This window comes from Camelus bactrianus, chromosome 1, assembly GCF_048773025.1.
Source record: "Camelus bactrianus isolate YW-2024 breed Bactrian camel chromosome 1, ASM4877302v1, whole genome shotgun sequence".
NCBI classification, from domain to species: domain Eukaryota; kingdom Metazoa; phylum Chordata; class Mammalia; order Artiodactyla; family Camelidae; genus Camelus; species Camelus bactrianus.
The window spans coordinates 15,781,147-15,807,442 of NC_133539.1; the positions used below are offsets into that span (position 1 = coordinate 15,781,147).

The 26,296-nt window shown below is 39.3% G+C and overlaps 1 protein-coding gene across 22 annotated transcripts in view; it reads right to left on the bottom strand.

Annotated features, from left to right (window-relative positions):
* Window positions 1-26,296, bottom strand: part of LOC105070277 (uncharacterized) — a 246,329-nt gene that overhangs the window by 54,933 nt on the left and 165,100 nt on the right. For 9 of the 22 annotated variants that reach the window (XM_074361162.1, XM_074361156.1, XM_074361061.1 and 6 more), the window contains 2 exons: window positions 5,814-5,939; window positions 279-3,946 (listed from right to left, as the gene is read on the bottom strand). The gene's annotated coding sequence lies outside the window, so the exon portion shown is untranslated. Of the gene's footprint in view, window positions 1-276; window positions 3,947-5,813; window positions 5,940-26,296 lie in introns of those variants that run through there. The other 13 variants (XM_074361165.1, XM_074361104.1, XM_074361067.1 and 10 more) reach the window with 3 other exon arrangements.

A 26,296-nucleotide genomic window follows, 5' to 3' on the forward strand; every position in this document is an offset into this window, starting at 1 on the left:
CCCCTCTACCATGGAGCTATACGTGCCTGCCGCCACACGTGCACATCTTTTGATTTCATGTTTTTACTCTGAGGAAATGGTCTAAAAGAAATAATAGAACAAAATGCAAAGATGTACACATGAGAATCATAACTGCAATGTTGACTAGAACATAAAGCAATATAATTATGAATCAAGAACCTAAATGCAGAATGATCATTCACACAGGAAATACTCTACAAATACCACAAGTGAATCATGCAAAGCTGTTTTCTGTCCACATTATACTGGTAGAAAAAGGAAGATTTAGAGTGTGCTGCCATTTTGCTTTTAACAAAAATACTATCTGCATATAAAATCCAGAAGAATATATACAAAAAAGATTAAAAAGTACTGTCTTTGGATTGTTAGATGTAAGGGTAGTACTATTTTCTTTCTTCTTATTTTTTACTTTCACAGTAAATAGCCCATTGATTTTTATAATCAGGAAGTGATGATTATTTAAAAATTTACTATATATAAGTTAATATAAAATTTGTTTTCACATATGTCAAGGAAAGTTTTTAATTTTTTGAGATTCAGAAAGTTGGTCAATAATTCTTTTTTTTAAACTTTTTTTATTGAGTTAGAGTCATTTTACAATGTTGTGTTAAATTACAGTGTAGAGCACAATTTTTCAGTTATACATGAACCTTATACACAGAAAACTAGAAAACACTGATTAAGGAAATTAAAGAAGACTTAAAATAATGGAAAGATACCCCATGCTCCTGTATTGGAAGAATCAATAATTCTTAATGTAAGGCATAAGCAGAAGTGGATTTTTTTTCTTGATTCAAACAAAACAGAATTGTCTGAAATCCAAGGAAAACACAATATTTAAATGCTCAAAAATCCTGCAAATTAGAATATGGCTGAGATTCGTGGTAACTATAGAATAAGTATGTTTATCAGTGTCTCTAAATCACTGGAAAAGCATGAGTGGTTTGTCAATGAATGACTTAAGTATCGTGAGGATGGATTCCAAGCTCTGTCTATCACTGCCTCTATTAAGAACAAGTTGACAAAGCTTTCGTTATCCTCTCAGCTGGAGCTATTCCTTCATTGTAATTTTGTGTAGCAGTTTCTCGCTGGGCATTTTTCCACTGATTCTCCAAACAAGCCCATCTTAAAACTACACTCCACCCAGAGTATGGATTAACATGCATTCAGTGATAAAGAGAGATCACTCATTTTTGAGGAGGAATGAGGTGTAGGACAGGGAAACATATAGTATTTATTCTACCAAGACAACAAACTAAAGGGAGTAAACTGATTTTCTGTTCAAGGACTCACATATGTATAGAGAGGTGTGATGAACCCAGTTGCTTCTACGTTGTATGAAGGGGTGACCAGAAAATAAGTATAAATAATAAAATTAATAAATAATCGTAGATAATAAAATTGGACAATAGGTAAGGCTGATGATCCTGGCATCCTCTGGCTGTGCCAGTTTTAATCCTTGAGTTTCTGCATAGGTGGGAGGCGTGGAGGAGGCAGGGCAGGGTGGGAAATGAATCTGGAGGACTCAGAACAAGGGTCTATTTAGCAACTGGTATAAAATTATCCATATTTTAACCCTGCTGCAGCCCTACATAATCTGTGGATGCAGATTTGTAGCACTGAGACTAGCTCTAGAAATGATGCCCTAAATCAGGGTTTCCCTACGTGTATTCCCTTAAGCCAGTGGTCCTAAAATGTGGGTGTTTTTGACACCCTGCCCCTGTGAGGACATTTGGCAATTTCTGGAGACAACCTGAGGAGGCAGCTACCAGCATTTAGCAGGTAGTGGCCACGAATGCTGCTAACCATCTTATAGCCCCACAATAAAGAATTGTCTCACCCAAAATGTCAATCATGCTGAAGCTGAGAAACACTGCTTTAAGCACTGTATATAAAAATTATAATAAAGTTTCTAATAATATTCTTTGACTGAGTTAATCGGATGCAATGACATTTGCCACTTCTCAAAATGATGAGTAAAAGAATGGCCATTTCAAATTACTTTTTCCTCCTGGAAATCTTCAGCCACTTCTGGAGTTCCAAAATTCTGGACATGATACCATCTTTAGGTAATTTTCATCCTGTGGATTTGCAGAAGGCAAACTCACAGAAAGATTTCAAAGTCTTTTGATACAGTAGGGGTCTAAGTGAAAAAATAGAGCATGGAACAGCAACTTTCAACAAGAGCAAAAATTTGAACATTTCTACCATGAATTTCTCCTGCAAAAACTTACTAGGTTGCACAAGTGTGAATGTACTTACTGACATTGAATTGTACACTTAAAAATGGTTAAAATGGATATGATATCACTCATACGTGGAATCTAAAAAAAAGAACACTATGAACTCATCTACAAAACAGAAAGAGACTCGCAGACATAGTAAACAATATTATGGCTATCAGGGAAAGGGGATGGGAGGGGATAAATTTGTGAGTTTGAGATTTACAAATGTTAGCCACTATATGTAAAAATAAATTTAAAAAATTTCTGCTGTGTAGCACAGGGGACTATGTTCAATATCTTGTAATAACCTTAAATGAAAAAAATATGAAAATGAATATATGCATGTATGTATGCCTGACTGGGACACTGTGCTGTACACCAGAAATTGACACATTGTAATTGACAATACTCCAATAAAATTTTTTTTTAATTTCAAAAAATGATTAAAATGATAACTTTTATATTGTGTGTATTTTAACACACACACACGCCCACTAGGAAAGCCTATTAGAAAATCATTTCATGGAGTGAAAATTCTCAAGATGAGTCTCTAGAATTATAGGAATTTATTAAAATCTGAATCCACCCTAGAATCTCAGTATCAACAAATGTTTCTTGACTTTTATTTAAATCAGATGGGCCGTCCATACTCAAACCAAAATGATATGTGTGTTGGACATCTCTTATGCCTTTTCTCTGGTCCTCTTGGCTCAACTGTTTTACTGCGAACTGTGGGTCAGGAACCACCTCAGGGAGCCTGACAGCACCCCTCCCCAGCTGTGCCACCCGCCTGTCTCTCTCTGCCCTGGGGTTCTCTGGGACACCATCAGAAGCCCACTCAGCCATTCTGATGCATGCACAATCTGGGGGTATGAGAGTGTTAACACCACATGGAAAATCAGGCCACTTTGAGGTACATTCTACATAGCTCGTGACAGGGTCCCCAGCATACAGTCTCTCTGTAGCTACAGATGTATATTTTTGTGTATGCAGCGTAGAAGCTATCAGGGAGGAAATGCAAGGAACTAATGACACTGTTGTTTCCGGGAAATGAAACTGGGTGGCTGAAGGGCAGGGGTGAAAAGAGAATTTCCAACAAATATTTTTCTATGCCTTTTGAATTTTAAACCATGTGCATATATTGCTTCTTTAAGAATTAAATAAAATTCAAATTTAAATAAAATTATCCTTCACTCATGGTAGGACATCTTACTTGTTGTGAGAAGACCTAAGTGTTCAGATTATTCCAGTCCTACAGATTAGGGGGAAAAATAGATGAGATGTGCCATGGTTGTCACAGTGAGAAATTACAGATTATCTGCCCAGAAAGGGAGCTTTCTATAGAGAAAATAGCATTCATAGTGCAGAAAGCACTCCTCATATTATCTTGGTCACATTGTAGACAGTACTTGTCAGAAATGTTGGAATGAAATTGTTGGCTAGAAGATACTTCTAGTGACTTCAAATTGGTTATATATCAAAAGTAGTGGAAAGATGTGTATCATACATCAGACTACTAAACTAACTGACAAAGACATTTTACTTTTCTGTGATATTTTAGCAGAAGTCTTGGTCTAGAAGCACATTCAGGTGAATCCAGACAAATTTTGCGAGATCACTTCAGAGGAAGAATTCCTTGATTTTGGTAGACTCCTTCTCAAAATGGCCCCACGTGCTTCTAGCGTCATATCAAACTGTGACTGCAAAGTAGATTTTCATATCACAAAATATGAAACTCTGCATACCTTCATTAAGTCTATTATAAACTTCCTTTAATAATGGTCTCTGCTGTGCTTTAAATAAGCCTGTTTTCTAGGAAGATTAATCAATGACATTCCAAAAAATCAGCTCGCCTAGTGAATTCAATTTTCTACTCACATAAACTTGATTTACAGTGAAAACTTTCAGTGATCTTTTTTGTGCATAAAACACAATTATCATATTTTATATTACTTTTGATAATTTTCTTGCAAACTACGATTCTTCCACTTTTATACATGGGAATACTGAGGCTAGAAGATGGGTTTGGCTTGCCTACCTCGCACAGTGCAACAGCAAAAGAAAATTTATAAAAGCTTCGAATCTCCATTGTGTCCACACAAAGAAGGCGCTTCTCAGTTGCAAAGGCTAAATCACAAGCTGAGTTTTCCCTCGTTTCTTTTTGGGCTTTACTGACGAGACAGGAATTTATTCTTGGTAAGATTATGAAATCAAATACTAGTTGGATCAAGTTCAGGAAAATGATAAAATTACGATTAAACTAGGCATTCTTCAGCACAACAGAAAAGCTGCAGAAGCACCACACAATGTGGCTACTTTAAAAAATTACACTATTGGTTGCTGTCCCCAGTGTTTGCTCAAAATAATTCATGAGAAATACTATCACAATCTAGGAGAAAAGATAATTAAGGTTGCCTGCTGGCACTGCCTTACATAATATAATCTGTTTATTCAGAAGCTCCACTTTGTTTTCCAAGGGCTGATTCAGGAGCTTCGTAATCTGACAAGATATGTTTTATTATATGTTCCTTTGTAATGAATATTGGAATAGTTAATGTAGGGACTGACTCTTTATTGAAAACAATATATTACAGAGAAAAACTCTTACTCTGTCTGAGAAAGCAATTTCCCAGTTCCAGCGTGGGCTTATTAACCATCTAAATTTGATCTTCTCATGAAGTTAATTTTTAATTGTCTTCAACAAGTACATGCAAGGTCTTTTATACCAGAAAAAAAGTAGGTGACTATTTTAAGCTAAATACTTATTAAGTAGCAAAAGCAATGACCCTTACTTAGTTTGTACTTAATAGGCCTTCTATTTACTGAAGCCTGAAACTCTGGTTATTGCCACATATATAACATTGAACTTGGTGCTTGTGTAAGAGCATGACAGAGGTGACATTAACTAAATTAAAAGAGAGAAAATTCTGCATGAGAGATTATCGACTCATCATCAAGGGACATTTTAGAGCTGCCTGGAGACTTTCAATATTAAGGTTAGCTTCTGGGGTAGTTCAGAACATATTCCCTAGAGTTCTAAGGATGAACCGTTCAGTTTTGAAACATCAGTTTCCCCTCCTATAACTGAGGTTATTATGGGAGAATATATATGTTAGTCCCAGATATGTAGTTTCTGGACCCCTGATAAATATTTTCTTTCTTCACCAATTCTAAAAATCTATAGTTTTCCTGGGAGCAATGAGTGATTTTCTGGACTTGGTTTTGGTTTTTTCCACAAAAATAGTGCCTACTCAACTCCAAAGTAGTCAAGGTATCGTTTGGGCAAATAATTCAGCCAGTTCAACCCAGTTTAAGTCTGTGATGCCAGTAAACAAAACCAGAATCATTGGTGATGATATTTAATGATTTAACCTGTCATTTGGTAATTGTATAGGCTCAAAAGCACAAATATTAATTTACATTTTCAACTTTAACCCAGATCAAATTTAGCCTCAACCCAACCTTGAACAGGGCCAGATGAAACACCGAGGAGCTATTTCAAGGATAATATTCTAGTGTACATTTTAAGGAGTAAAGCATCTGGGCTGATTTTTCTCCAAAACTCACCTGAAGCACCTTTAAAATACGAATTCATCTTATTCATGCACCTGTTCAAAACATTCTTCTGCTAGTGACTCTCAGCAGCAGACAATCTCCCCAGGAGCTCCTCTGGGCATGTTCGACATGACGGACCTGCCAATGAATGGAGTGAAAAATGACAGGCTGACCCTTCAGCTGAAATCGATCTGTTCCTTCAAACTTCGAAGCTTAAAGAGTTATTCATCATTGTCACTCTCTCTGCAGGTATGGAATTCTCTTGTAAGAGTTTACAGGGTCGAAGCTTTGCTCGCTGGGCAGTACTCAGTTTCTTTTCCTATTGCAGGGATGCAAGGCCTGAATATGACTTACAGTCCGGGCAGTAACCCAAATGACAACATGTAGGAAAGACTAAATTGACCCCAGAGCTAAGTATCCATCACAGAGATTTACAGTAGGACCACAAAGATATCCAGTAGCCAAGAAGCACTGCTAGACTCACTGAATTCATTGTGTTCTTCATTTAAACCCACCTAAAAACTTGAGATTAAAACAATGTTTTATACTCCAGGGATGATGGTAATGTTATTCATGCTATTAGTAGTAACAGTAATAATTGTCATAGAAACATTACAACCAATCTCTTCAAAGTTCTATGGTACACCCTACCAGAAGCTTCTGCAGAAGGCTGACTGAATTTAACTGAAGAAAGAACCACTAGCTGATGTATGGTAATGGCTCCTTTTTGGGCGTCCAGTTTTATCATGATATAACTGACATACAGTATCGTGTAAGTTTAAGGTGTACAGCATAATGACTTGACTTTCATATATTGTGAAATGATTTCCAAATAAATTTAGTTAACATCTATCATCTCATATAGATACAAAAAAGAAAGAAGAAAAAGAAATTTTTTTCCTTGCACTGAGAACTCTTAGGATCTTTCTTAAAGGCTCTTGATAAGAGGAAAAAAGGAAGAATCTTTAGGTGATGCAGAAAAAAATGATGAGGCCAAGCAAAGAATTTAGACTCAAGAAGATGTTCATAGCAGCACTATTTACAATAGCCAAGACATGAAGCAACCTAAATGTCCATCGACAGATGACTGAATAAAGAAGTTTTGGTACGTATATACAATGGAACACTACTAAGTCATAACAAAGAATAAAATAATGCCATTTGCAGCAACATGGATGGACCTGGAGATTATCATACTAAGTGAAATAAGTCAGAAATGGAAAGAAAAATACCATATGATATCACTTATATGTGTAATCTAAAAAAAATCTGACACAAATGAACTTATTTACAAAACAGAAACAGATTCACATATATAGAAAACAAACTTATGGTTACCAGGAGAAAAGAGGAGGTGGAGGGATAAATTGGGAGTTTGGGGTCTGCAGATACTATTGATATAAAATAGATAAACAACAAGGTCCTACTATATAACACGGAACTATATTCAAACTTTGTAATAGCCTATAATGAAAAAGAATATGAAAAGGAATATATATACATATATATAATATATATTACTAAATCATTATGCTGTACACCAGAAATTAACACAACATTGTAAACCGACTATACTTCAATTTAAAAAAAAAAAAAAAAGGAAAGAAAAATGTGTGTCCTTAAGTAGCTACACAAACCTGAGTTATTTATCTGATATTCCTGGCTCTCAATTTTATCATTCACAAAGTGAAAGATTAAATGACATCTAATTTCCAACTCAGTTTTGAAATTCTAAGATTCTCTGATGAATATGTCAGGAAAAAGTGAACATTAATTTCTCATCAAAATTACTATAAGCCCACATTTCACATTTTGTATAAGGATATTTTTTTTCATATTTAACCCTAAGCAACATTTTAGGAGGCATTTGACCAAGACTATATCACACACACACATCTTCATAGGGTGACAAGCAGTGAAAAACAGGACTGCTTCAGTTTTACAGTTCAGAGGCCCATGTCCCAGGAATCCCCTCTGTCCCAGGCAAACCGGGAGGGCTTGTCACCCTCAGTCACCACAATACGATACCAGTCACTCCCTCCCGCCACCTCCACAGCTCCCTTCTCCTACAGGAATTAATTCCTTCAATTCTCAGATTCAGTTCCAACTAGTTACTGATTCAATCTCCACCAAGAAAGATTTTGTATAAGGAACTATAGTCTAGAATTGTCTTGGTTCTATTTCTCAGCTGCCATTTAACGAGTCTGGGAAAGCCTTGGCTAGCTGCTTGCCCACTGAGAATTTATTCCTGTATCAGTCTGAAACCCTGCTATAACAACCTGACGTCTTATCTATGGCCTTGACGATTTACCATGCCCTGCTCCCAGTCCCATGTGAGAGCTGTATCTGCTATGTGTATTCCTTAATAAAGGCTAAGAGTCCTTTTCTGAACCAGTTCAACTTTCCACCTGATAGTGAGCTCCACTACTTTGTTCATTTCTATGCAAAACTCTCAGACTGGCTGCCCTCTCACTATTCCAAACACTCCTGAAACAAAACCTAGGCCAGCTCAGATCAAGCTGAGATGGCCGTAATCCTAGGAGCACCATCATTTATACCAATAGTTCCCTGTGCAGCCCTCCCTGGTTCCCCTCCTCAATCCTGGCTTTCCCATTCTCTCACTAGCTTGCATTGCTGGAGGTTCCAGGTTGAGGAAAGGGGCTCCAGTCCAAATTCCAGCTGAGCTCACCCACCGTGGGATATGGCCCTATCACTCTAAACATGTCATTTTTAATATTCCAGTCCTTCAGCTTGAATGTACTGTTGAAGGGACAGCTGATGCTAACGCCGGAGGCTCTGCTCCTCTCCCACGCTGGTATCAGCTCTGTCTCCATGCTGCTAGAGCGCAGCTATGGAAAGGATGAAGTCAGTGAGAGAAGGAGCTTGCTATCCCATCTCAATCTCTTCAAATAATTGATGGCCAACTAGAATTTCATGTAATTTTTAAAATGTACAGAGATTAAATTCTTTCAACACAGAAAAAGTGTTCCTTGGGAAAGTATCAGAGCCCTCAGTTTTAAATGATGTCTTCAAAGGATACTGGCTTGGAATCAGATCTGCTAGTAGTTGTCCGTCAATAATCCAACCAGAAGTGTTGTCTGAATCAAATTCACTCTTCCTGGAGGAGCTCTTCAAAGCTGAGAGGCAAGACCCAGGAATAATGAGCACTGGCTGCGTGGGCAACTAAGGACCCCACCACCACCTCCTACCTAAGGGTTAGGTGGTGGCCATCTGGCACCCCTTAGGAAAATAAGATCCTCACTCTAAGCTGAGACATGGACCTCACAAAAGCACAGCCAGATGTGGGGAGGAGAGAAAAGGCACGGCAGTAAGTTCTTCCCTTCCCCAAGAGCTGTTTCAGAGGATGGGACTCAAGTGTCTCAAAAAGGAGGCAGATCTTAAACAGCACAAAAGACCTGTGCTTGCTGCCTGCTGCACAGGGAAAGTCATACAGATTGGGAAATCTGGGGTGGAACAGGAGGCAGAAACAGGGGCACATGAAGTAGCAAAGAGAGGTGAGCAGTCCTGGGGCAGGAGGCCAAGGGCTGCTGGAGTCAGAAACTGCTGACGGAGCAGGCTTGGCAGCAACCCTGGAAAGGGCAGCGGAGCAGAAGAGAGAGACCAAGGGAACCAACAGAGTCAGAGCAGCCACAGCTGAGTCAGGGCAGAGCTGAGTTCTGTCTGGACAAGATAAAGCCAGACTGGGACCCAAAGAGGTGTCACAGAGGTGACTCACTAATGCGACAGGTGGAGATGGGGACCAGTGGGCCGGCTTGCCCGTGATGACTTTACTCTTCAAACTCTTGACAAAAGGCACGTGGCGTCAAGTTCTCGTTCCAGCTTTCCTTCACCGAGATCACCACTTTTTTAATTGAAGTATAATCAGTTTACAAAGTTGTTGGTTTCTGGTTTACAGAATAATGCTTCAGTCATACAGGTACATACATATATTCCTTTTCATATTTTCATTATAGGTTCTTACAAGATATTGAATAAATTTCCCTGTGCTATACGGTGGAAACTTGTTTATTTTATATATAGTAGTTAGTATCTGCAAATCTTGAACTCTTAATTAATCCCTTTTCCCACCCCTTTTTAAATGCCAGAAAAGTCAGTGTGTAGAACCACGCCAGTGGTCAACCAGATATTTAAGTAGTAAATTAATACACATCTGAAATGTGTACAGTCAGGGATCATGGAGGAAAGAAGTGGTTACAATTACTTGCACCTACTGAAAATTTACACAGCATCTGGGGGTGATGAAATCAGCCAAATTCACCTTGCACAACAGCTCTCACCACTCCCACTGGATTTCAGGTGTGTAAGACAGACAACAGGACAGGAAGTCAGCTTAGAAAGGGACAGAGTGTTTCTCTACTAATCTTCCAATTCTACCCCCTACCCCAAAGGAAAACTACATTGGGATAAGAAAGCCTGAATAAATAGTTAAGAAGCCAAAGGTCAAGATAAGGATGGGCCACCCGTAAATTATAAAATCTTGGACATTGCCTAAATGTTCAGGAACTCAACTTCTGCATGTGTAAAATGAGAGTGATAATGGTGCCTTCTCAGCCATATCATAAATGTGAAACAAAATGGAATTTCACATGAATGGGGTCAGGTATAATAAATGGGCACTACAGTGATGACTTTATAAGATAATAGGAGAGGCATTTTTTATTTCCATTTCATTTCCTCTCTTCCTTGTTTGTCTTTTTAATTTCCCTACCTGAACATACAGGGAATATTCTAATTCCAGACTGAACAGCTTTCTAATTATCATAAAATAAGATGAAGTACAGAGAAGCCAAAAGGAATTTGGAATAGCAGGCTCATCAGAAAAGCTGTTTATTAAAGGAATTGTTAGATAAGGTCTGCATCCTAATCACTGACAGAAGATCAGCATCAGCTTGATGGCACAAGACACTGTCAACAGTCCTTCCTCTGTGTTCGCCTCCCAACCCTTCCCACATTATGCATTTTATTCTGCTCGCCCTCCAAAATGGTATCACTTTCCTGATTTTGAGCCAAGTAAGTCTTCTTGCCCTTGTGTATAGAATTTAAAGTCACTCGATTATACATAGAAACAGCATTAAAATAAACTTTATTTTAAAATGTTTATGTAATACAGTGACAATTCCATTATTTGTCAAAGCCCTCAGGACCTCAGATGGATTTTCTATTTCTTCCAAAAAATGTCCAAATTTCCCTCTTTTTATCAGGTTACTAACTATATTGGATGAGAACCTGCCTTACTTATTTCATTTTAATTTGATTCCCTGCGTAAAGACCCCATCTCCAAATAAGGAGATACGGAGGGTTAGGACTCTGATACATCTTTTTGCGGAGGGGGGATATAATTTAACCCAAAGCACGTGGCTTATACATCTGCCACAACTCACAGAAGTCTACACTTAAAGCATGCATTATATTGTATATAAATTATACTTATAATTAGAGAAGTTTGACATCTATGAACATTTTGACATGTAAAATGCATATTATGGAATAGAACACGCTCTCTTCTCTGAGTACAACAGTGTATACTATTTTCTGACAGCTTAACCCATACCTTTTCTGAGCTCTGGCTCTCCTCACACTCAGTTCTTATTATGCTCTGTGTAAAACGCAGAGAAGAAGAAGAGTTGAATACAATCACCACAGAAAGGGAAGGACAGAATTTCACGTCCAAGAAAGTCAAACTCCAATTTCTTTGTATGATAAAAACACAAGAATGGAAAAGTACAATACTCCAAAATTGAATAAATCCTATTACTCATATCTATATATGTCTTTGTTGTGGATATGTAGATTTTCCAGAAATTTCTGTCATGTGGAGTTGACGTGTAAAGCTTGAAAAACACAGATAATTTTGTCTTAAATGACTCTCCACCTAGAATTTAAATATATTTGTAAAAGTTCATATCTTTGGTTAATTAAACTACACTCACATTGTTCTTTCAATTATGGAAAGTTCTTTTGCTTTAAACCTAGCTAAGTCATAGAGAAAGAATGTCAAAATCATTTTAACCTCACATAAAGCAAAGTAAAATTATTTTGCCTCATTAAATAATATTTTTAACATTAGAGGCATAGTTGTTGCAAAATTAAAAAATTATCTGAAGACTGAGTAATTGGAAATATGATCTCAGTCTATCTCGTATACATACAAATATATTTGTCTTCACTCTTTCATTTATTCATTCATTTATTTGACAAAAATTTGTTGAGCATTTATTATGGGCCTGGCTCACTCCTACGAGGTTTCAAACCTAAAAATATAAGATGTTCTTTCCATTTCCTTATCAGAAATAGTCACTTAGACGGTAACAACTGTTAGAACAAGATAACTCCAGGCCATCTGTCAGATACTCATCATCACCAGAACTCTCCCTGAAGGGAGTGCAACTTTGGTTCACCCCACCAGCAGTAATTTGATTTTTCCTAGGTTCAAAGTGTTGTCCCAGACACAGCAAAGAAACAAAATAAGGTCTCTGACTCCAGGAAGCTTACATTCCACTGGAATTAAAAAATAAACAAATTAAATATGGGATGTGAGGCAGTATGGGGTTCAAAGAAGAACAATCAAGTGAAGTAGAAAGATAGCAAGTAACAGGGTGGGGGGAGTTGCTATTCAAACAAGATGGTCCCGGTAGTCCTCTCTGAATAGCTGACATTTGCACAGAGACCCGAATAAAACAATAAACAAGCCTGTGTGTATCCTGGGGGAAAGCCGCATAGCCAAAGGAAATGGCAAGGGCAAACATGTAGGTGGAAACATAGTTAGTATGTCCAAGGAACAGCAAGGAGACCAGTGTGGCCAGGGGAGCGTGACAGAAAATGAATCCAACGGAAATGTAGAATCTTGTCTTTGTGTTTTATAGTCACAATGATGCAAAGTGTCTTGGAGGATTCTGAAATAAGAAGGGACACAATCTGACTGGCATTTCTAAAAGATCACTTTGTTTTCTGCATGCAAATTAGGCTCTGGGAGAACAACAGTAGAAAACGAGTTACAAGACTTTTGGTGGTGGTCCAAGTGAAAGCTTTGACAAGGGTGATAATGACAAAGAACTTGGAAGTGGTTGGGTTTTTGGCATATTTCAGAGAGAGAGCCAAAGGATTTACTAGTGTATTTTGGGTATAAGGAAAAGGACTGTGATGGCTGGGGCTGAGCCAGCAGGCAGAGTCTTTCACTGAAATGGGGAAGACTAGAGAGAGAAAGAAATTAGGGTTCAGCTTGAGGGCACTGTTAAGTTTGAGATGCTCAACAGACATCTAAATGGAGACATAAAATAGATGAATACTTGAGTTGAGTTCAGGGAGAACTTGTAGCTGAAAATAAAGATTTGGGAAACACCATCCTATTGATGATTGCTAAAACCACAGGATTGCGTGAGAGCAACTGAGAAATATGAGTGTCAGCTAGAAAAGGGGAGGACCAAAGCCTGTGTCCTCAGAGTCTTATGGACCTGCAAAAGGAGGAGGAGCAGCAAAGGAGTCTGATAAGGAACGGCCATGGGAGAGGCAAAAACCCTGGAGAATGTGGGATTCAAGAAGGCAATAGAAGAAAATACATCAAGATGGAAAAAATTACCAACTGAGTCAAAAGTGGGGAGAAAACAAGGTGAGGACTAAACACTGAGGGCATGGAGATCAAGATGGTGGCTAAAAACTTGTCAATCCAGAGAGCGTTAGTGGCCTCCAGGAACAGTCTAGAGGCAACACCTGAACAGAGGAGGTGCGAGAGAGTGTGGAAGGTCATGGTAACGTAGTAACAAGTATTAGAAAACATTTTCCAAGAGTTTTGCTATAAAGAACAGAGATATGTGGCAGCAGCTGGAGGAGAAAGCTGTTCACATATTCTAGATTTTCTAATTGTAACTATAAAATAGTTTCTGTTTTACAGTCAATTTAATGTTGGTGGAGGTTTCTAAATGCACAAGTTGCTCAAATTATAAATTTTAATTTTAATAGTGGCCATAATAAAACAAATTTAAGTTTAGGTTGCACCTGTGTGGAATTGCTCATCAGGAAAAGATGCTGAGAAAGGCAAAGCAATAGTTAGTTTCATTGAAGCTCCCCAGCTCCTCAGAGTCCTTCTGCATCTCCCAGAGGACATAACCAAACACCATGCACACCGAAACTCAACAGATAGTAGTTGGACTGAATTTTACGCCACCAAATCCAGAGAAATTAAGGTTTAAAGAAATAATAAAACAAAATATCTGAGGTTTCCTGCTGCTCAGGGTTCTGCCAAGACATCTTAATGGTCATGTTCATAAAGTGTAGTACAAAGTCAAAGCAACTATGTGGGCAATTTGGATTTTTAAAAAAAATCTGTGCAAGTTAGAAAAAGGAAAGCAAATTAACCAACTAAGTAAGGGATAGATGGGGTGGGGAGGATCTCTCTACATTTTTATTTCATCATTTGTGTTCTACATACTGGAAAGGAGGAGTGAGCCCTTTCCAAACTGTGACATTAATTCTCTGTGTAATCATTTGAGTTTCTTCTCTCTGAATGTGGCAACATTTACAAGATCATTTCCTTTAATTAAAATATTTTGGCTGTGTGCTCTGAGTTAAACAGCATCTCTCTATTCACTCAGGACTCCATCCTCAGGAAATGAGAGAGCCTCATGTCCCCAGAGTTAGGTCACCCCTCCCTGGCCTCCACACATCACTCAGAAGCCCTGAAGGGGGTATCCCAGGCCCCCACTCCTCACGACCTCTCAACATGCAGAGACTCATCACCACTCTCTGCCTTGAGGGCATCAAGATTCATCTAATTACGCTCCTTCCCACTAATTACATGCGTCATTCCAAGAAGCTCCAACTTCTAGGTGACCTTCATCTCCTGTATCCCCCACATCTCACCGTATCCCTGGGTCTTTTCCAACCCTGACTCTGCCCCTGGACCTCTTCCACTGTGCCCTCTGGAACTTGAGCCAGACAGCCTCAAAAACATCCAATTGCCTCAACTCTCCTCTGGATCTTCATTGTCCTTCTTATTCTAACAGATACCTGGATCTCCCTAAGGGCTTGCTGCCTCTCAAATCCTCTCAAGGTGGTTACTTTCTCCCACTGCCTTATACCCTCAGTGGGGAGCTTGGGAAATGTCTTCCTTGATTCTCACTTCTACACAATTCTACCCTTCCTAAAACCCCCAGCTTTGAATTCCTCTTGCATCTCAAAAACCTTAGCATCCAGCTCACTGTCATTCCCTCTCCTAAAGGACCTCTGTCTTGAATCCTAGTGATTTCATTACTCATATGAATGATGTTCCCAACATCCTGGACTCTCGACTCATCAAACGCCTCTCCTCCATAATCTTGATCTGAACAGTTCCTCAACCACAGATCCCCACGGTCATAACCCAGGCCTTGTCATAATAAATAAATGCAACCCTCCTTAATTTCAATTTCAAAAATTCTGTTCTCTGACATCCAACCATCCTGCTCCAATAAAACCTTCATTCCTTTAACCCTGCCCTCTTTCCACTCATTCTCCTGGTGTCTGCCTTCTCCTCTTGACCCAAACTTAAATTCTATCTCAATCACCCTTGTGAACATGCTCAGTCTCTTTCTCCTCCTCACTTTGTAACACATTTTTAGCAAAACTTAAACCCTGGTCAAGTTCACTTCTCTACCTTCTTGACACTTGCATCTCTGAGACTAAATGTGGCGAGAGTAAAATGGGAAAAAACATGCTGGTTGGTCTCATTTTAAACTCATGACTTCCAACCCCAAGTGGGCTCTACTGCTGCCCCCAAATTATGCTCCCCTTCGTTGGACCACTCACACTCTCATTTAGCGAGTGACTAAAAGATACCTTCTCCTCTCTCCTGAATTGTTGACATTGTCCCACCCTTCTGCACTCTGAAATGATGAACTTTCTTTTCACTTCACTGAGAATATTTAAGCCATCAGAAGAGAACTTCCTGAAGTTCCCACCACCACTACGTTGACCCATCTACCATCATTGGCCCCACACACTGTAAATTTGCTCCTGACACTCTGATCTGTGATCCTTAAAGAGTGGTCCATAGGCTAGCAACACCAGTATCACCAGGGATATTAGATATGGAAATTCTCATATAGATTCAGGCTTACTGAATCAGAAACTTGGGGGTGGAGCCCAGCATTCTACCAAGTTCTAGAAATGATTCTGACACATGCTAAAACTTAGGAACCATCTGGGAAACATCCTTTTTTACATTTTAAAAAAAGTCTTCTCCCAGAGACTCTTTAAATTTTTTGGCAGGGGGAGGAATAAAAGGTGGACATTAGGAGTTTTAAAAGCTCTTTCAAGTAGTTCTAATATGCAATTTTGAAAACCACTGCTATGAAAAACTGTCATCTGTAAGGACAGCCTCTTAATTTGATCAGTAGCGTCCACTCCTCTTGCTTCCTCAAAGACCTTTCTCTAGCAATTCTCCTCTCCTCTCTCTCTTGCATCTTTACTTTTTCTCCTCTGCTAGATCATTCCTATTTCCCTAAAACATGCTGTTCTCACTCGTTAGAAATTTTTTTTTTCTCTTGACTCCACCTGTCTCCAGTTACCGCCCTACTTTTCTACTTACCTTTACAGCAAAACACTTTTTATGAGTAGTATCTTTTTTGGTACTGTTTTGGATATAAAACTCTCTTAAGAGAACTCTATACTAATTATATCCAGTGCAGATCTTTCCATTTCCATTCTCATTGAACCCACTCGAATCTGCTTTTCCTCCCACTACTCTAGGACATCTGGACTGTCAAGAATACTAATGGCCTCCATGCAACTCAAGCCAATGGTTACGTATTAATCCTCACTGCATTTGACTTAGCCGCAGCAGCTCACGCTGCTGATCCCTCCCTCCCCCTGGAAACACTTTCCTCACTTTCTCCCTGCTGTGCTGGCAGCTCCTTCTCTGTCTCCTTTGTCAACTTCTCCGTAGTGCTGGGATGCTCCAGACCCCAGGCTTTGGTCCCTCCCTCATTTCTCTCCACACTCACTCCCTTGGTGAGCACATCTCATTTAATGAATTTAAAGGACATCTAACAATAACATCTACCAAATTTCTATCTCCTGGTAAGATATTCCTCCTAAACTCAAGACGCATAAAGCCATCTGTCTGTTCACCAAGTCCTAACAGACACCTGAAGCTCAACATGAGCAAAACCGGTCGCCGAGCCTCCCTCCAAAAACAGGGCTCCTCCTACATTCTTCACCAAATCAATCAGTGGCAACTCTGCCTTTCCAGCTTGGCATCATCGTTAGTTCACACACACACACACACACATCCCATTCAGTCCATCAACCCCACTGGCTCTACTTTTAAAATGTATTTGGAAACCCACCATCCACTGCATCCACCTGTAAACAACCATCTTTCTTGCCTGAATGAGGCAGCAGCACCCTCGTTGGTCTCTCAGTTCCACCCTTGTCTCACCAGTGTCTATTCTTAACTCACCATCCAGAGAGATACCTCTAAGATGTGCCAGCTCACGTCACCTTTTCACACAGAACTCTCCAATAGTTCCTCACTTCGCTCCCGGCAAGAGCTAAGGACGTTACAATCCCCAACAGTGCCGACCAATTCCGGTCGGCTGTGTCTCGGACTCGTTTCCTGGTGCTCCTCAGTCACTGCTCTGTACTCACGGTGACGCCCTTGCTATGCCTCCTCCTCGGAGCTTGTGCGCTCTGTCTTCAGTCCGCCCCTGCGGACCCCTCTCCTCCCTTCTCAGCCCAGCTCTGTGTGTGCTCTTTAAGGATGAACTCCGTGACTGACCGCCACCATCTCCCTCGTGCTCTGCTTCCAGGTGGATTCAGCCTGTGGAGGTCACGGCAGAAGATCTGAAGGAAGGACGAGAGTGAGGCTGGAGTCTCCCCTGTTCTCTCCTTCCCGGTGCTTCCTCCCTGCAGGGCTCGCGCAGGCGCTGCATCCCTCCGCCTAAGGTCACAGCTCCCGTCAGGCGGATGTCCTCTCTCCAGGTGCCCAAACCACTCCCAGTAATCTCTCAGGCCTCGTGATGATGAAGGCGCCCCTCCATCTCCAGCTCCAGAAATCTATACTGTCCCTTGTCATTCCCTTACAGCCGGCCCACATTTTTAAAAATAATCGCTTTTTTTCAACTCTTCTCGAAACATCCAGTTTGACTGTATCATCAGTCCTCTATTCTGACTGATCCAGGGCCTTTGCACTTGCTGCTTCCTCCGCCTGCAGCGCTCTTTTCCAAGATATGTACAGCACGCACCCTCCAGCCTCTTACAAGTCTTCACTTGAATGTCACCTTCTCACAATGAAATATCTCCTCGCATCTGTTAGAATGGCTATTGTCAAAAAGACAAGAAACAGGAAGTGGTGGCAGGATGTGGAGAAAGGAGAACCCTTGTGCACTGTTGGCAGGAATGTAAACTGGCCAATATGGAAAACAGTATGCAGATTCCTCAAAAAAATTTAAATACTATCATATGATCCAGCAATTCCACTCCTGAGTATTTACCCAAAGCAAAACTGAAAACATTAATTTAAAAAGATACATGCACTCCTATGTTCACTGAAGCATAATTTAAAATACCCAAGATGAAGAAGCAACCTAAGTGCCCATCAATAGATAAATGGATAAAGATGTGGAGTGTATACACACACACACACACATATACATATATATATGCATATACATGTACATACATACATATACACATATATACGCATATACATGTACATACATACATATACAATGTAAGATTACCCAGTCATAAAAAAGAATGAAATCTTTCCATTTGCAACAACATGGGTGGACCTAGAGGGTATCATATTAAGTGAAATCAGTCAGACGGAGAAAGACAAATACTGTATGATCTCACTTATGTGTGGAAACTAAGAGACAAGATGAAAGAATAAACATAAGTAAACAGAAACAGAGTCATAGCTACAAAGAACAAATAGGTAGTTGCCAGAGGGGAGGGGGCTGGGATGAGGAGAGAAATAGGTGAGAGAGATTAAAAGGTACAAGTTCCAGCTATGGAAAAATTTTTTTTCTGTTTCTTTAATATATTTATATGAGGTGATAGATGTTCACTAAACTCACTGTAAGAATCATTTCATGATGAATGTAAGTCAAATCATTATGCTGTATACCTGAAACTTATACAGTGCTGTATGCCAATTATATCTCAATACAACTGGAAGAAAAATATTAAATAAATAAATAAATAAATAAATAAATAAATAAATAAATAAATAAATAAATATAAAATTACAAAATAAAACAGAAGAAAGGAATTTCGGGGTTTTTTTTGTTTGTTTGGTTGGTTGGTTTTTAGTTTCTTCCATTTATTGCACATTTACTGGTACTAAGTTTACTGCCTGGGACTAAACACATAATGTAGTTTTTTTAAGGAATTTCAGTATTTTGAGTTAGAAGCCTGAGAATTCTGACCACACGTCGATCACATCCCTAATGGAAGGTTCTCTAAACTTCCATTTCCTTAACTCTAGAATGAGCCTAATAATACTTCTTTTGGAGGTTTGTTAGGAGAATTAAATGAGATAACTGTGTAAGTAGCTCTTAAACTTTGCCTGGCACATAAAAATCATCAATAAATAAGGAAACTTTCTCTTTATTAGTATTACCTTATCATAACAATATTACGATTATTTTACCTTCTTGGTTATAATCCTAAAATTACATTCCAGAGCACCCAGAATAAGAATCCTCATTTTAGTTTCTATAAACTTCATAATCTGGCTTCTACCTACATTTAGCTTCACCTCCTTAACCACTTTCACATGCCATGTCTTCCCTAGACACATGGGACAATTGTAGTACCCAAAATATACCCTGTTGTGTCCTCAGCATACCCACATTACTGTCATCTGTATCTTGAATACCTTTATCCTTTTTATCAGCTAGAAGATTCCTATTCATTCTTTAAAACTCAGATCAAATCTCAAAATCTGCTAGGAAATGTCCCCTTTCCCCAGAGTCTCATTTATTCATGTGTATGGGAATAACCTCTTTGGTGTACCTACATCTTTGTGTAACCACATCAACATTTTATTATCTTGTTCTATTTGTGCTTCTTAGCGTGACTCTCTCTCCCCAGTCCCCTAGTCTCATATCATAAACTCCATCCATACAAGGGTCTTGTCTGTGTCTTCATCTGTTTATATGCCCTGCATATAGCAAGTGCTCAATACCAGTAGATGAAGGAAAGGAAGAAAGGAGGAAAGAAAAAAAAGAAAAAGGGAGGGAAGGAGGGAGGAAGGAAAGAGCAAACAGGAAAATAAGAATAAGTAGACGAAAAAAAGAAAACCAAAGCTATTTCTTACTATGCTGAAGTCCCATAGTATTAGTTCTTTAGCTTCTGAAAGCTCATAGACCCCCATTTTCCTGCAGCAAGAGATGTTTTACTCTCCCAGGTGGAGGGTTCATGACGTCAGCTCCCTGCAAACAATCTCCCAGGTAGCTTTGCTTCTGTGCTCCCTATTCAATCAAATCCCTGCCTGTTTTAATCCACTGTGATCTGCAGATCTTCATCCTCACAAATGATCCTTTATTAATTCTGGAGAGATTTATCCCTTTGACTTTTTTGTAGGGCCCTTTCAATGAAGGGAACAAAAGGATAACCTGTGAAAAGAGCCAGAGAGAGGAATTTGTGTTTCACTTGCATTATTCCCCAGAAACTCAGGGATTCATTGAACAAATACATTTTGAGCACCTGCTCTTTGCCTGATAGTGCAGTACACACAGGAAATACAAACATCAATAAGTTAAAGTCCTAGTTTGGCAAGAGCACACAGATTGGTGGATTCTTTCAACTAACATTGCTTTGAGTACCTATTGTGTGCCAGGCATTGGACTAGGTGCTGGGGAAACAGCGGTGAACAAAACAGAAGAAGTCCCTGATCTCATGGCAGTGACACCCTAGTAAAGAAAGCAAACAATAAACACTTGGGTTGCTCTGAGGATGAAAGAATGAAGAGGAACAAAAGTGAGCACAGGGAGATCAATTACCCACTTGAGGTTGATCAATCAAGAGGTGATTGTACATTTCTTGGAGTAGCGTGGGAATAATGGTAAAAAGAAAAAAAAACTATTCAATTCTGTAGTCAACTGAATCTGCTGACAGATTAAACATGAGTTATTAAAGAGAAAAATGAGTCACCCTGACATCAAGTGTACTTGGATTATGTACTTGAGAGAAGAGAGCTGCCTTGACTTGAGTTGGAAAAGTCATCAAGAGGAGTAGGTTTTTTTTCAGTGAAATAACAACAGCAAGCATTTATGCATAATCACTATACGATGTAATTGGAAAAGATGCACTGGTGTAACACCAATACAGGATGTGCTGTATTGGTGGAACTGTAACAGCGATGTAACTTACCACAGTAAGTGTTCAGAACTTCATTTTCTCCTGCATCGGAGTTAAGACAGAGGAACATTATGTATCTGAGAAAAGAACTGCTTTATTCTTCATGGATTAAGATAAAGGAACACCAATTCTTTAAGAGTATGATGCTTCTTCATGGCAGCAGAAGTTGTAGATCATGAATAATGGCTTATGTCATGGAAGTAAATGAATATTCTCCGATAGCAGAGAAAAGCATGATTAATTCCTCTCTGAAGGGACACTGGCTTATTACACATCCACCTTCATTAAATATTTAGCCTCAGTTGTAAAAACTGTGGAAAGCAAAACCCTCAGTTCATATATCAGAAGAATCAGAATGTTTCTCAAAGTTTATCATTTGTGTTTTGACCAAGGAACATTTGGTGGATTTTAGTAGTGCTTTATGTAGAATGTGTTGAGTCCTTATATTTCAATAAATAAAAATTAGCCCTTGTTTACATGGTAAAAAAAAAAAAGTGTTTTAAGAGGATGAACTGTGACAAATGTTACTGATGTAAAATTAAGACTGAGATTTACCTTTGAACTTGACAATTTTAAGGCACTGGTGACCATGACAAGAGCAGTTTTTAAGAAGGAATAGGGTAGAGAGCCTGACAGAAGGATGTTCAGAGAGAACACAAGGACAATAATGGGAAACATAGAATATAGAGAACTCCTAAGGTGTTTCTCCAAAAGGAGCAGTGAGATGGAGTCACAGCTGGAGGAATAGCCGGGTTGAGGGAGGGTTGTTTAGGTGGAAGATTTATAGTTCCTTTGCAAGCTAACAGAAAAGACACAAGGTGAGTAGAAATTGATGATGGAGGAGGAAAGAAGTCCTGGAGAAGTAGAAAAAAAATGGAAACTAATGATGGAATAGAGAAGTTGGATTTAGATAAAATGAGAGAGGACAGAACCACCATGGTTACTGGAGATTAAGGCATGAAAAGATGTGTTATATTTACTAATGGAACGTGTCCAATTCTCTTTTGATTGTTTTTTTTTTTCAGTGAAATAAAAAGAAGAGATGAGACAGAAATGGGGAGGTGATGGTGGAGGCTTGGGAGAAAGCAGAATGTATGAACCAGTTAGTCACCTGGGACAGTTTTTAATTACCTCTCTATGGAATGCTTACTGCCAAAGTCCCCCATCGAAATCATGTGAACCTATGTCGTGACCACAGATCATCACTGAGAGGTGAGCTCTTGTTCTAAATTTGGTTAATTCTGCCTTCTCTATGACCACCACCTTCTAGATAGGCCTAGGAGGGAGAATCTCATACAAGATGGGCAAATACTGATTCCTTCCGTGGGAATTTTGGACCTAGATATGAGAGAGTCAATCCCTCTCTTGAAAGGCTTGGTTGGTGGAAAAGTAAGTCCTTATTTCATGCCATGGGAAAACACGAAGCAATATTGGTGAAGGGTGGGGGGAGGGGAAGAATAAAGTGCATAAATAACGAAGTGAGAGAGTCCTGAGTGTGTTGTTAACTCTAATTCTAGGCATTCCTGAATCCTAGACCTGGGATTGCAAGAGAATCCTTATTTACTATCCCATGTCCCTTTTAGTGCTTAACATCACTTGACTTTGGGTCTATCCTATGCAGCTGTAAGATTCCAAAATAAGCCACCTCCACCATGGCTGGCCTTGTGAATAGGCAGAATAGGTACTAAGGGTATATATAATATAAGGGATTCAGTAAAGTGTATCTTTTATTTGCAGGGGTTGGGGGGGTAATTAGGTTTATTTATTTATTTTATGTATTAATGGAGGTGTTGGGGATTGAACCCAGGACCTTGTGTATGCTAGGCATACACTCTACCACTGAGCTAGACCCTCCCTCTCAAAAGTGAACCTTCTTGAGCAAAGCATCTTCCCTAATTCACCAGCTGTGGTTTACGAAATTCCACAGTGAGGGTGGAAGGGAATTGCCATTTACAGAGTTCCTTCTAGAAGTCACACCCTAAGCTGAGTGTCTTAAAAATATTATCTCATTGAGAAAGTCAGTCCTTTGGTACTGGAGAAAAGCTTATTCTTCCAGAGCCCACGGAAGAAATAGCTGTTCCTAAAACAGATCCGTACATGTCCAAAATATTATTATATATGTCACTCATCGCTCCGGCTTTAGGTGGGAATAACATTAATTATGGTGTTTAGAAATGTTAAAAAAAATTAAGATTTAATGAGAAGAAATCAGTGAGGCCAAAAAATGTGACCACTTGAACTGGAGACCAAGACATTGGGACAGAGGGCTAGGAGTGAAGTGGCAGCCACCAAGAGTACAACAGCAGACAGAGGTAAATAGGATATTTAAAGAAGAAGGAAAAAAAAAAAAGCTCTAGGTAGCTGCTAAAAGAAACACATCCAGATGGATAAAAATGTGTCTGGGAAGGAGAGAGATTGGTGCATGAAAATGCCTATTAAGGGCATCAGTTGTTGCTCAATACGTCAGCTGGGCATTCTCCACTGGATGATAAGGTTTGAAGGGATTACACGAAAACTAATGTCCTTAGTTATCAGACGTTCAAAACAGAAAGATCTGCCTGGCTTCAGCTTAGACGTCAGGGTAGAAGACAAATGTGACATGGAAAATAAACATCCATGAAAGTCAACTCTCAATCCCATGAAAAGCCTTTTATTTTCAGCTAGAATAAATAACAGGAGGCTGTATTTACTGTAATTTGGCTACCAAAACAGGTATCTAATGCATATATATTTATATAATATACATATATATACAAGATACATATTGGATATCTCTTTGATTTGGTAGCTAAATTATACATATATATATATATATAATACTCTACCAAACATATTATTGGATATCTCTTTGATTTGGTAGCTAAATTATACATATATATATATATATAATACTCTACCAAACATATTATTAAGGAAAAATTATGGGGAGAATTCAAGGCCAAAGTGGCAAGGTTATCATCTGGGGTGGGGAAATCCTTAGCAACGAGTTCTCTGCACGGAAAAGGATCAACAGTAGAATCCTTACTCACGCCCACCCACTTTTGGAACCAGGAACTCTACCCAATACTTAGTTTAAATCTTAGTTCTAGAATTTTTTGTTTCCCAGCAATCAGGGCCTGCTGAAGGAGAGCTGTTTACAATCTGGGAAGTGTTCATACAATTATTTGAAGCTCAGTTCTCCCTTTTCTCCCCTTTTCTTTCCCCATCTGAGTCTCATTTGAGAGATCTTTCCTCAAGCAATTCTCAATCAAGGTGTAGAAAAAAAATATTTCTGAACAGAAGGAATTGTAAGGCTTTTCAAAACAGCACATTGAAACGTGATTTGAAATGTATAACCCAAAGTTTAAAATATTGCCCTTTATTCCAGACACATAGAATGCTAGACCTGGAAATTTCAGAATCATTTCGTACAAAATGCTCATTGTGTTCATAAATAAACTAGGGCCCAGACAGCCAAAAAGATGGGGCCACAGCCACCCTGACTGGATTGCACAATTGGAAGGAAATCAGAGGGGTTCTACTCCCAGCCACAATTTCTTCTGAAATATACTTACTGAGGTTTGTGAAGAACTTTTATAAACTCCTGACAGCATTTGAATCCAGACATTAATAACTAATCTGAAGAAGATTGCTAAAAAGATGATTAATTCAAGAATCTCAACAGCACATAATCTTTATGAATGAAACTAAGTCATTCATTAAAAACTGGAAGGGGAGAGAAAATTGTAAATATCCAAAATAATGCTCTAAAGTTATCCATGTAACACATAGATGATTACCATAAAAGTTACCCCAAAATTCTATTTTTTATAGATTCATCAAAAATGACTCTGGGAAAAAAAAATAGTAGAACCTAGAAGAAGTGGTTCCTGACAGAGCGTATCCAACTGGTGGTCCTTTTCCATCCAAAGTGTTAGCAGAGTGCAACAGGTCTTCACCCAAGAAGACAGCTGAGAAAATACTAGACTAGCTGGACAGGTACAGCAGAACTGTGAACTTTCTCCAGTAAATTCAGGAACTGTTTTAAACAGAAAAGGCTTACTAAAACGTAAGAATAAAGGCATTGATTAAATAATAAAATGAAGTCGGTTCACTGAAGTCACTAAAGATTTGGGGGGACACTCACTCTAGTCCAGCTCCAGTGCCCCCTTCCCCACGATGGAGCAATGCTCAGAGATGGAAGATGTCAGCTGACTGGACTGAGGTCCAGGAACTCAGGCCTGGTCTTTTCCTGAGCAATCAAGGAAGGGTGGAAAGACAGGAAACTCACTGCAGGAAGAAAGGTAAGAAATGTATGGGGGAAATGGGAATAAAGTTGCGTCAGGCACCAACAGAGAGCGCAACAAGGACACAAGATGGGTGAGTAGGCTAGTGGGTCATCAGCAGTCCCACCCATTGGACAAGAGACCCAGTGAGGCTCAGCTGACCAGCTTGGTTCTGTCTTAAAGGATCCTCTGATGGGGCAGCTTGAGGGCCTTAGCTTGATCCAGTGACTGTGAATCATGGGTTTCAACACAAAGCCACTTTTAACATAATGCCAAATGAAAGTAAAGAAAATGGGGTGCCTGCCCAAAGGAGCAGAAATAATGGGCCTGCTCTCCCTTCAGTGTATTAACCTTCAGGGGAGAAAAGAGCTTTAAGGACAGAGGAACCAGCAGCTTCTCAGGCATTAAGAAGACTGAGGGAAATGGTACTGGACTGGAGCAGAGAGGAAATTATTTACCTGCCTCAGAGAGGACATTCCTGTTGTTATTGCCCCTATAAACCATCTTCACCCTTGGTTCCAAATCAGGCAGGGCTGATGGGATTTGTTGAGGCAATATATCAAATTAGTCCTGTTGAGGAAACTCTGGAGGGAGGTCTGGGGCCAAGGAGTGAAATTTATCTGAAATTTACCCTGAAATTTATCTAAGTGGCAGGACACTGAGAAGAGCAAATGGAGCTCCTAGCTGCCACTTGGACTTCAAAGCCAAAATAATGACAATTAGGAGGCTTGTGCCTTAACTTCTGGGGAAGAAAGGAAGATCCAAAGAGCAAACCAATGTCTACCCAAAGTCTTTATTCCCAGGCTTGAACTTGGGTGAAAATGGGAAAAAAAAAGTCATGAACACAATCAGAAGTTCAGAGAGTTC